Source organism: Eleutherodactylus coqui, chromosome 1 (assembly GCF_035609145.1).
Source record: "Eleutherodactylus coqui strain aEleCoq1 chromosome 1, aEleCoq1.hap1, whole genome shotgun sequence".
NCBI lineage: Eukaryota > Metazoa > Chordata > Amphibia > Anura > Eleutherodactylidae > Eleutherodactylus > Eleutherodactylus coqui.
This window is the reverse complement of record NC_089837.1, coordinates 497,240,615-497,252,667: the sequence shown is the minus strand read 5'-3', so window position 1 is coordinate 497,252,667 and position 12,053 is coordinate 497,240,615.

Here is a 12,053-nt window from a genome sequence, read left to right as displayed (position 1 = left end):
CACTTTGCTGAAATAAAAAAGGCACCTTAAGAATACTAAAAGAAAACTGACCAGAGACGGACATCTGCACAAACTGTAGCATATATAAATATGAAGAAATTCAAATATAAATCAGGCCAATCAAATAAAAAAACTACACCATTATTATAGTAAAACTAATTATTAAAATATTAGTACAGTTTCAATAAATCAACCTATTATACATCAAATATGAGAAAAAATAGGGGCATCAGAAAAACATATTCAGACTAGATACTCAATGATAGACAACCACCAGAGCGTCAATAATACCACAAATTACTATTATAATGGACTGGTTGAGGGAAAAAACAGAATGAACGTCCAAGGTATAAAAAATGATAAATAAAGGAGATATTAAAAAATGTAAAATAATGTAAACAGGAAATAATAAAGTGTAAAAGTAAGGAATAAATTCCTATCATGTAAGAGATACATAAAATAGTGAGTAAAAAAAAATGAACATAAGGTGCTGAAGCCAATATATAATATGCATAAATAAAAAGATAATCATATAGCGAATGGGGGGAGTAAGACAGGGTGACTGGCTGGCCGAGAGAAGGGAACAGCTAAGGCCTCATGTCCACGGGGAAATTAAGAATTAAAATCCGGAGTGTTTTTCCTGCACGTGGATCCGCGCCCCATAGGGATGCATTAGACACCCGCAGGTAGTTAAATACCTGCGGATGTCATTTTTCCCTGCAAGCGCAGGTCCTGCTTGCAGGAAAAAATCCGGACATGCTCCGGTTTAGTGCGGGTCTCCCACGGGGACGGCTCCAGCAGGCTTCTATTGAAGCCTATGGAAGCCGTCCGGATCCACGGGAGACCCGCGCCTGAATTAAACTCACCTGCTCCGGACGGTGCGGTTCTTCCCTTCTTCGCGGCCGGATCTTCTTTCTTCGGCCCGGCGGATGTGCCCGTCGCATGCGCGCGGCACGCAGCCGGCGTGCCGAGCACATCCGCCGGGCTGAAGAAAAAAGATCCGGCCGCGAAGAAGGGAAGATCCACACCGTCCGCAGCAGGTGAGTTTATTCTTATTTTTTAGCCTCATGTCCGCTGGGCAGAGGCCTAAGAATGTAATAAAAAAAGGGATACATGAAGAAACATAAGAATAATAATTAAACAACAGCACGTGGCCGTGAGTGAAGAAAAAGGGAAAATGTATGTATTATTTTTTGTGTATTAAAAAGCAGACTCAATACATTCATTGAGACCATGGGGAGACAAAGTGCGGAGCTTAAAAATCCATAAAGACTCCCGTTGACATAAGTGCAGAAATCTGTTAGGGGAATCATGGGGAACTTGAACAATAGCAACGATGGTAAGCTGCTTAAAATCACAATTATGGAAGGATAAGAAATGGAGTGAGACACTATGCAAAAGTATAATAAAGTGTAATGCTCTGCATATTGGACCTATGTTTACTGAACCCAGTCTTGCCCACGTACGGGATCTACAAGAACACTTTAAAAGGTAAACTACATAGTCGGATCCACAGCTTAACCCCTTAGTGACCAAGCCTGCTTGCGCCTTAGTGACGGAGCCAAATTTTGGAAATCTGACATGTGTCACTTTAACATTGAATAACTCCGTAAAGGCTTTGCATATCCAAGTGATTCTGACATTGTTTTTTCGCTGCAAATTGTACTTTATTTAGGTGGTAAAAAAAAAAAGAATAGTAGAATTTGTGTATATTTATTAAAAGTGCTAAAATTGGGAAAAGTTTGAAAAAAATGTTATTTCTTCACATTTTCAACTGTAATATCTCAGATATGTGCAAACATACTGTACAAATTTTTGCTAAGATATATATTTCCATCTGTTTATTTTATTCTGGATGTACATTTGAAAAACTTTAGTTTTTTTAACGATTTAGGAGACGTACAAATTTAACATTAATTATTAACATTTTGAGGAACATTTTGTCTTCCTACACCAAGCCAAGATTGCAAAAGCTCATAGGGGTCAGAATGATAGATACCCCCACAAATGACCCTGTTTTAAAAACTAAACCCCTTAATATATTCACTGAGGGGGGTCAGGAGTATTTTGACCCCACAGTTTTTTTAGGGAGTCAATGCAATTTAGAGGAAAAAAGGTCAATTTCATATTTTTGCAAATAGGTAATTTTAAAGACATATAATTTTTTCTACAGTGCACATGAAAATGAGGATTTACACCCCGAAATGGATACCGCCGTTTGTCCTGTGTTCATAAATATACCCATTGTGGCCCTAATATTATGTCCATATGCACAACGGGGCCCAAAATGAAAGGAGCAGGTGCCCGATGTATGATGTCTTGCGAGCATTCCAGAAAACAACATCAGGTCCAGGAAGACCAGAATGTTGCGGTACATCTTGGAGGACGAGGGGTCTGTATTTTTACCTCCCCTCATTAATCTGATCCATGAGGGGAGCTGAAACTTTAACTTTATTTAACTTTTTTGAACTTTTCCATGATCGCCGTTATCCATTGCATAGCGGCGATCATGGGCCCGGGGACTGGTCAACGCAATCACCGGTGACATTTCCTGCCTCCCGGCTACCTTCAGTAGCCTGGAGTCAGGAGATTTCAAATCCCCCGCGCTGATCTGGTCTTCTGCGCATGAATTGCCATTTTTCCTTTGGCGTGCATATGCAGAAGACAGCCAAAAGTCCTTTTCGGACCAAATCATCGCAGGACATCATGGAGGGGGTGGGTGAGTAGTTTCAGCTGCCCTCATGGATCCCATCTGTGAGAGGAGCTAAAACTCAAACTTTTTTTTTCACTTTATGTTTACTTTCAAGCGATCGGCGCTATCCATTGAATATGGTAGGTGGGTGACTGGGAGCTAAAATTTTCCTTTGAGTGGTGGCTCTACGGTATGTAACTTTAGAAAGTCTAGGGATCGTATCGGCAAGCAAAGGGTTACTTTATTCAAAGCACTGGGCTTCCTATATGGAGAAAAAAGGCCTTATGGGCCGCCTAAGGGTCTTGGCCCCAGGTGCAACCGCATCCTCTGCACCCCCTATAGTTACGCCCCTGGCTTCAACCTAACAGGCTGGGGACAGGAATCATCCTCATAAATTAAATTTCTGCCTCTTTCATTTAGTTTAAATATCTGTCAAAAATATTCTGAATTCCTCACCAAGTACTTCTCTATCTTTGTTTGAAGGATGCAAACCCTCTCTTTTGAACAACTCCATCTGAGACCACCTACCAATGTAATGACTAACAAGTCCAAGGCCTTCAGTTTTACTCCACTGCCGTAGCCACGTGTTAGACTCTGAGATACGAAGTTCCTTGTTCATCTGATTACAGATTGGCAGACCCTCTGAAAACGTCACTCAACCTGCTACCTTACAAAGCTCTTGGCTAAAATTTTTGAACTCTTTTTGAACAGAAGCTAAATTATTTTGAGACAAATCATTGGTTCTTAGATGCACCACAAGATGAATTTCACTATCTCTACTTGCAGCCTTGACAAAATTCACAAAATGTCTCTTATCTCTACTGCCTGTGGCACTTGGAATACATCTCACTTCCTTCAGCCCATCCAATTTCTGTCCTAAATCAACACCTCTAGTAGTTGAATCACCAAGTAGAACATGTTTTCTCTTCCTGGTTATTCTAAGAACTGCATCGGGCTGGTTAACCCCTTAACGGCACGGCCTATTGTGGCCATAACGATACGCTGATTTTGGGGGGATTTTCATCTCCACTTTTGAAAAGCCATAACTTTTTTATTTTTTCATCGACATGGCTGTACGAGGGCTTGTTTTTTGCCTTGCGAACTGTAGTTTTTATTGGTACCATTTTTTGGTACATATAATATATTGTTAAACTTATTCATTTTTTTTAGGTTTTTCTAGTTTTGCACAATAAATCCCTTTTTTTGGAAATTATTTTCTTTTACATCGTTGCATTCAAAGTCTCATAACTTTTTTATTTTTACCATGCATGGAGCTCTGTGAGGACTTGTTTTTTTGCATGACGAGCTGTAGTTTTAACTGGTCCAATTTTGTGGAACATACAGCTTTTCTGATCACTTTCATTTGTATCAGCAACTACATCACCATCAAGTTCAAAAAGAACACCATAAGAATTATATTTGCATAGTCCTTAATTAGAATATTTATGTTCCACGACTCGAAAGATCCCAGAACCAACAGCTAACCACTGTGCCCTTCTTCTCTGAGGTGTTTTCTGGAATAGCCTCATCAGACTGAAGAGAAAAGTCTACAGTCTTCAGCCTAGAAAGGTCACCATATAAACCACTCAACAGCATATATATTGGAGGGCATTCCAAATGATAGTACGGAAGACAGCTCCCATATCTCTGGCAGTAGAAACGGTGTACTCACACCAAAGAGAACTACACACTTCTGAGTCACTGCACTTATGTCTCAATGCACTCACAAGTAGTAAACCTACAGAGTAAACTCAAGTAAGCAGTGGGAACACCCATTTGACACATTTATAGCACCAAAGCCTAATCTAAGAAGAGCCCGAAAGGTGGAACACCAGACAGTATAAACAAAAGAGACATTGTAGGAGTCGGCGCAGCTGTAGCTGCAAAGCTATGCAGTCGGCCCCATGAACATGACAGGTCCTCAAGCTCAGAATGTTTAAAATGAGTGTTTGAAAATACATACAGCCCCCCCCCCCTTTAAATATAACTTTGAAATAAATGATTACTGAATAACTTCTCTCCCCCATTAATGTTAATAGGATCAGATAAATACGCATGAAACGTACATGTGTATTCACTGTATATTTATGAAGGCAGGAGAAATCTATGGACCTTCTTGTATTTTTTTACACATGTGAAAAATGCAATGAACATTAGTGCAAAACAAGAAATGAAACAAGGTCCAAATACACAGTGGTTACCCACAGTTTTGGTATGTGAAAACGCTGACCAAAACCGCATCCGCCCAGGTGAATGAGCCCTAAATGTAACTACTCCTTAACATGACTACGAAGCTCTATGCCCTATGATGGAGTTTCTCCCCTTCCACCTATTTGGCACCAAGCTTCCTACTTTGGAGGGTGGCTAGGGTGGCGGACAGGGCTGTCAGAGCTGTGCCACTACCTACGAGTCACGGAACAGAGCAGTTTGGGGGTGCACGCCGGGGCTCAGAATCCAAGATAAGATCTGCTCACTGTACTATCACCATTTCCTCTGCATTCGAACCTCATCAGAGGCCATTTAGAGACATGGCAGCCCACAGGCCTTGAGTCTGAAACATTTTTTAATGTATTGTTGAAAGGCTAACCTTGACAGGCAAAGGAAAAAATTCAGGTTGAAAACTGCTGGGGAAGCCACAAAGGGGGAAAAGAATGAACTGAAGCTTCATTTCCAAGAAGCCTGGGTGACCCAGCAACAAAACTCCACAGCTCTTAAAATATTTACTTAGCTACTTCTTGGACCTAGCTATAAGAGGATTAAGAAGTTATGAACTTAAAGGGGTATTCTAGGCACACACTAACACATTAATATCTAATGTACATCATTACAATAAGTCATTCTGTAACAACCTCACTGTACCCGGTCTAGCTACTTTCTTCATTTTCTATCACATGACCCTACGCCCTAAAAATATCCCCACTTCCTCTGACATCTTATCTGCATTTGCTACTTCCTGCCCTGCCCATAGCTTCCAACATCTTCTGAGCAGTGCATGATGGGAGGGCGGAGGAGGAAGCACTGTGCTGTACTGGTCATGTGCAGTTCAGAGTGCTGGAAGGCCCAGTCTTTCTCTGGTGCTCCAAGTGAGAGGGAGGTTGGTGGTGGTAAGTTGCAGGACCCATGAGCTGTGGGTGGAGCTACAGTGCTGGTGGGGAGACAAGCGCTATGCATGCTGGGAGTTGTAGGTAACAGTCTGTTGTTGTGTTTATTGCAGAAGTGATGCATATAAACACACGGGCAGATCGGCGACTGCATGGGACGAAGAAGAGGGTCCAGAGTTGCAGATAAAGGGTACAGGTGTAAAATTTCCATTTTTTGCTGAAAAACTCTTTAACCGGCTGGTGTGGGAAGAAAACAGAGCAAGAAAAGTTCTCATTACAGGTAGTTTGGATTTCTTCTCTGACATGTGGATTAGTAACTTCCAAGTCATACCAGGAAATCTCTGACAGCTCTGTCAAAAATTATGCACTTGTAATACATAACATTCCAGATATGATCTTTTCACTGTTTGCCGGTGTCCAACCTCCACGAATAAATCCGCATATTTCTACTAGTTTTCTCCATCTGCAATATTTGAAGTAACTAAAGGCTGACATATTGTAATTTACGGTTTCAATCTTGAAACAAACTCTGTTTTTGTAATTATTTTTTATTGTATAATTACTCTATGATCCTGTGGACAGGACTTTCTGAAGACGCCAGTAGGCACCTAGAAATAAGAGATCTAAAGGATGCTTTACATGGGAATGTTGGGTGCATAAGTGCCCGATGGCTGTCCCACAACTATCGCTTCTAAGAAGTGCGGAAGTGCAGTATCAGAATGACCTGCAGAGGGTGCTAGACAGGCATTCTGATACCTGGTTGGTGTGGCAGGGACTGGATAAAAGGAATAGATCCTGCCAGACTTAGAGAGAAGTTATAGTTCAGTGGAGCTAGAACAACTGCTAGCCCGAGGTCTAGTTTGGACTAGTGACGACTGGTGCAGACCAATTCTGGGACTATCATTAGAGATGAGCGAGCGCACTCGTCCGAGCTTGATGCTCGTTCGAGCATTAGGGTGTTCGAGATGCTCGTTACTCGAGACGAGCACCACGCGGTGTTCGTGTCAATTCCATTTCCTTCCTTGAAAGATTTCCGCCATTCTCTGGCGAATAGAAACGCAGGGAAGGCATTACAACTTCCTCCTGTAATGTTCCAGCCCTATCCCATCCCCCTGCAGTGAGTGGCTGGGGAGATCAGGTGACACCCGAGTATTTAAATCAGTCCCGCCCACGGCTCGCCTCAGACACAAGCTGCCAGAGATTAGGGACAGTGCTGCTGCTGCTGTTGCCAGTTTAGGGATAGTGTTAGCGTCTACAAGAACCCAAACGGTCCTTCTTAGGGCCACAGCTCACCTAGCGCACTACTGCTGTGGGTGCTGGGAGCAGTTTTGCATTTTTTTTTTTTTTTTGTATATCGGGCGTGCAGCCCCATTACAGCTATAGCGTTCTCAGGCTGCAGTCTGTACTACGTAGTATAGGGGAAGTATTGGTGAGGCAGGGACAGTGGTAGTGTGGAATCCTGTCTACAAATATCCCAACACTCCTTCTTAGGGCTACCTGTGCATTTAACTCCGTGGTTGCTGGGAGTTGTAGTACCTCAGCATTGCACTGCAAGGCCTGAGTTCAGCCATCAGTTACATTTTTTGCTGGGGGCAGTTGGCGTAACGTAAGCGCTCTCCGCCTCCGAATGCACGCCAAGAAAGCAGTAATATTTTTCACCGCTCTGTGTTACCAGTCAGTTGCCGGCACAGTGTACGTGCCAGACAGCCATAGAGGGAGAGTCCAATACACGCTCCATTGCCTGCATTGCATTGGGAAAAAAACAAATTTTAAAAAATAAATCCTTTTTACGGCTGCTTGTAACCCAGTGCACATTACTGCGTGACCAGTGGGACTTGAGGTGCATCTCAACTGCATATTGCACAGCTAGTCCTGCTTGCATCCTTCCTTCTAATTTATCTCTGGCTTCATTTTGCGTTGTATAACCATTGGCAGCCACCAACTGCGCGGCAATAATTCACAAATGTTTTTACACCGCTCAGTGTCTGCTCGATTCTTGATCCACCATGCTGAGGGGTAGGGGTAGGGGTAGAGGACGTGGACGCGGTCGAGGATGCGCACTTCCACGTAAGGGTGTGGGCATAGGCCCAGTTCCTGGTCCAGGTGAATCGCAGCTGGCTGCTGCGGGATTAGGAGAGAGGCACGTTTCTGGGGTCCCCAGCTTCATATCACAATTTTTGGGTCCACGTGGTAGACCTTTATTAAAAACCGAGCAGTGTGAGCAGGTCCTGTCGTGGATGGCAGAAAGTGCATCCAGCAATCTATTGACCACCCAGTCCTCTACACTATTTTTCACGGTGTGCCGTCCCAGCCCTGCACGACCACGTCTCCCGCAACATTGTACGCGCACTCACCAACACGATTACTGCCAAGATCCACTTAACAATGGACACGTGGACAAGCACAGGCGGGCAGGGCCACTATATCTCCCTGACGGCACATTGGGTGAATTTAGTGGAGGCTGGGACCGCTCACGTCCTACTCACCCCCAGAATTGCGAACCCCAGGTCGGTGCTGGTATCTGCGGCGGTGTATGCCACCTCCACTAAACCTTCCTACTCGTCCTCCTACGCAACCCCTGCCTCGCAATCCAGATGTGTCAGCAGCAGCACGTCGCCAGCAGTCGGTGTGGCGCGGCGCGGCAGCACAGCGGTGGGCAAGCGTCAGCAGGCCGTGCTGAAACTACTCAGCTTAGGAGAGAAGAGGCACACGGCCCACGAACTGTTGCATGGTCTGACAGAGCAGACCGACCGCTGGCTTTCGCCACTGAGCCTCCAACCGGGCATGGTCGTGTGTGACAACGGCCGTAACCTGGTGGTGGCTCTGCAGCTCGGCAGCCTCACGCACATGCCATGCCTGGCCCACGTCTTTAATTTGGGAGTTCAGCGCTTTCTGAAAGGCTACCCACACTTGTCAGACCTCCTCGGCAAGGTGCGCCGGGTCAGCGCACATTTCCGCAAGTCCAACACGGACGCTGCCACCCTGCGGACCCTGCAACATCGGTTTAATCTGCCAGTGCACCGACTGCTTTGCGACGTGCCCACACGGTGGAACTCTATGCTCCACATGTTGGCCAGGCTGTATGAGCAGTGTAGAGCTATAGTGGAATACCAACTCCAACATGGGCGGCGTAGTGGGAGTCAGCCTCCTCAATTCTTTACAGAGGAGTGGGCCTGGATGGCAGATATCTGCCAGGTCCTTGGAAACTTTGAGGAGTCTACCCAGATGGTGAGCGGCGATGCTGCAATCATTAGCGTCACCATTCCCCTGCTATGCCTGTTGAGAAGTTCCCTGCAAAGCATAAAGGCTGATGCTTTGCGGTCGGAAACGGAGGCGGGGGAAGACAGTATGTCGCTGGATAGTCAGAGCACCCTCATGTCTATATCACAGCGCGTTGAGGAGGAAGAAGAGGATGAGGAGGGGGAGGAGCCTGAGGAGGAGGAGGGGGAAGAGACAGCTTGGCCCACTGCAGAGGGTACCCATGCTGCTTTCCTCTCATCCATTCAGCGTGTATGGCCTGTGGAGGAGGAGGAGGATCCTGAAAGTGATCTTCCTAGTGAGGACAGCCATGTGTTGCGTACAGGTACCCTGGCACACATGGCTGACTTCATGTTAGGATGCCTTTCTCGTGACCCTCGCGTTACACGCATTCTGGCCAATACAGATTACTGGGTGTACACACTGCTCGACAAACGGTATAAGGAGAACCTTTCCAATCTCATTCCCAAAGAGGAAAGGGGTTCGAGAGTGATGCAATACCACAGGGCCCTGGTGGACAAACTTATGGTAAACTTCCCATCCGACAGCGCTAGTGGCAGAAGGCGCAGTTCCGAGGGCCAGGTAGCAGGGGAGGCGCGGAGATCAGGCAGCATGTTCAGCGCAGGCAGGGGAACAGTCTCCAAGGCCTTTGCCAGCTTTATGGCTCCCCAGCAAGACTGTGTCACCACTCCCTAGTCAAGGCTGAGTCGGAGGGAGCACTGTAAAAGGATGATGAGGGAGTATGTTGCCGATTGTACCACCGTTCTCCGTGACGTCTCTGCTCTGTACAACTACTGGGTATCAAAGCTGGACACGTGGCACAAACTCGCGCTGTATGCCCTGGAGGTGCTTGCTTGCCCTGCGGCTAGCGTCTTGTCAGAGAGGGTGTTTAGTGCAGCTGGGGGAATCATCATGGATAAGCGTACCCGCCTGTCAACTGACAGTGCCGACAGGCTTACACTCATAAAGATGAACAAAGCCTGGATTTCCCCAGACTTCTCTTCTCCACCAGCGGACAGCAGCGGTACCTAAAGATTATTTTTGCTGCAACTGCGGATGCAAGCATTGTTCTCGATCACCTTAAAAAATGGGGACCTTTACCTTTGTCAATCTGTGTATGATATTCGTCCTCCTCCTGAAACTTCACGTAATCACCCCGAACTGGCAATTTTTTTGTGGCCCAAAAGGCTCATGTAATTTTTTAAAACAATATTTTAACTTTTTAATTCTCATTAAAGCATAGAAACTTCCACGTGACCTGAACCAATTTATATTTAAACTGGGCTGCCTCCAGGCCTAGTTACAAATTAAGCCACAGTAAGCTAATCGGTTAATGGGTTTGACCTGTCCTCTGGGTTGGGCATGGGCAATTTTTCTGGGGTACATTTGTACTGTCAGTACACCAAATTTGGGCCCTCGCCTACAGTGTAATCCAAGTAATTTTTATGGGCTTTGCCTGCACTCATGGCACACCAATGTGTCTGGGGTTGGCCTATACTTTTGCTACAGAAATGTAACTCTGTTCTGCCTACCTATACTTCTGCCACAGTAATGCTAGAGTGGTCTGCCTATACTTCTGCCACAGAAATGTAACATCGGTCTGCCGATACTTCTGCTCCTGAAATGTTACCTTGGTTTGTGTATACTGTTACTACTGTAATGTTACCAATGCTGGCCTCTGCCTATACTGCTGCTACGGAAATGTTACTGGGGCCTGTCCCTACTGCTGCCAATGAAATGTTACTGGGGTCTGTCTGCACTGCTGGAACTGAAATTTTGCTGGGGTCTGTCTATACTGTTGCTACTGAAATGTTACTGGGGTCTGTCTGCACTGCTGCCAATGAAATGTTACTGGGGTCTGTCTGTACTTCTGGAAGTGAAATGTTACTGGGGTCTGACTATACTGTTGCTACTGAAATGTTACTGGGGCCTGTCCCAAATGTTGCCAATGAAATGTTACTAGGACCTGTCCCTACTGCTGCCAATGAAATGTTACTGGGGCCTGTCTATACTGTTGCTACTGAAATGTTACTGGGGTCTGTCTGCACTGCTGCCAATGAAATGTTACTGGGGTCTGTCTGCACTTCTGGAACTGAAATGTTACTGGGGTCTGACTATACTGTTGCTACTGAAATGTTACTGGGGCCTGTCCCAAATGCTGCCAATGAAATGTTACTAGGACCTGTCCCTACTGCTGCCAATGAAATGTTACTGGGGCCTGTCCCTACTTCTGCCAATGAAATGTTACTGGGGTCTGTCTGCACTTCTGAAACTGAAATGTTACTGGGGTCTGTTTATACTGTTGCTACTGAAATGTTACTGGGGTCTGTCTGCACTGCTGCCAATGAAATGTTACTGAGGTCTGTCTGCACTGCTGCCAATGAAATATTACTGGAGTCTGTCTGCACTGCTGGAACTGAAATGTTACTGGGGTCTGACTATACTGTTGCTACTGAAATGTTACTGGGGCCTGTCCCTAATGCTGCCAATGAAATGTTACTGGGGTCTGTCCCTACTGATGCAAATGAAATGTTACTGGGGCCAGTCTATACTGCTACCACTGAAATGTTACTAATTCTGGGCTCTGCCTATACGGCTGCTACTGCTATGTTACAGGGGTGTGGAAACGGAGGCTTCCCAAAGACATGATGGTGGTGAGGCCACGCTACTAGGTCCCCAGGTGCGACCATTTCCCACCAACGCCGTTACTGTTAAGGTGCATATAACCACAGACACGTGGACAGGACACGTACTGCCTCAAAAACATCCCCCTCCAACAATGAAAACATTCTTGGCAAATGCCTTTGCATTGGTCTGTCTGATGGCAGTCCAAGAATTTTACCTTAAACGACACAATAAGAAAGCCCCCCACCATCCGCCCGCCACGGCCCACTTAATCCTGGCCACATTCCGAAAACCAACTAAATAAAACCGCGCTACTAGGTCCGCAGTCGCGACCACTTTCCCACCAACACGGTTACTGTAAAGGTACATATAACCAG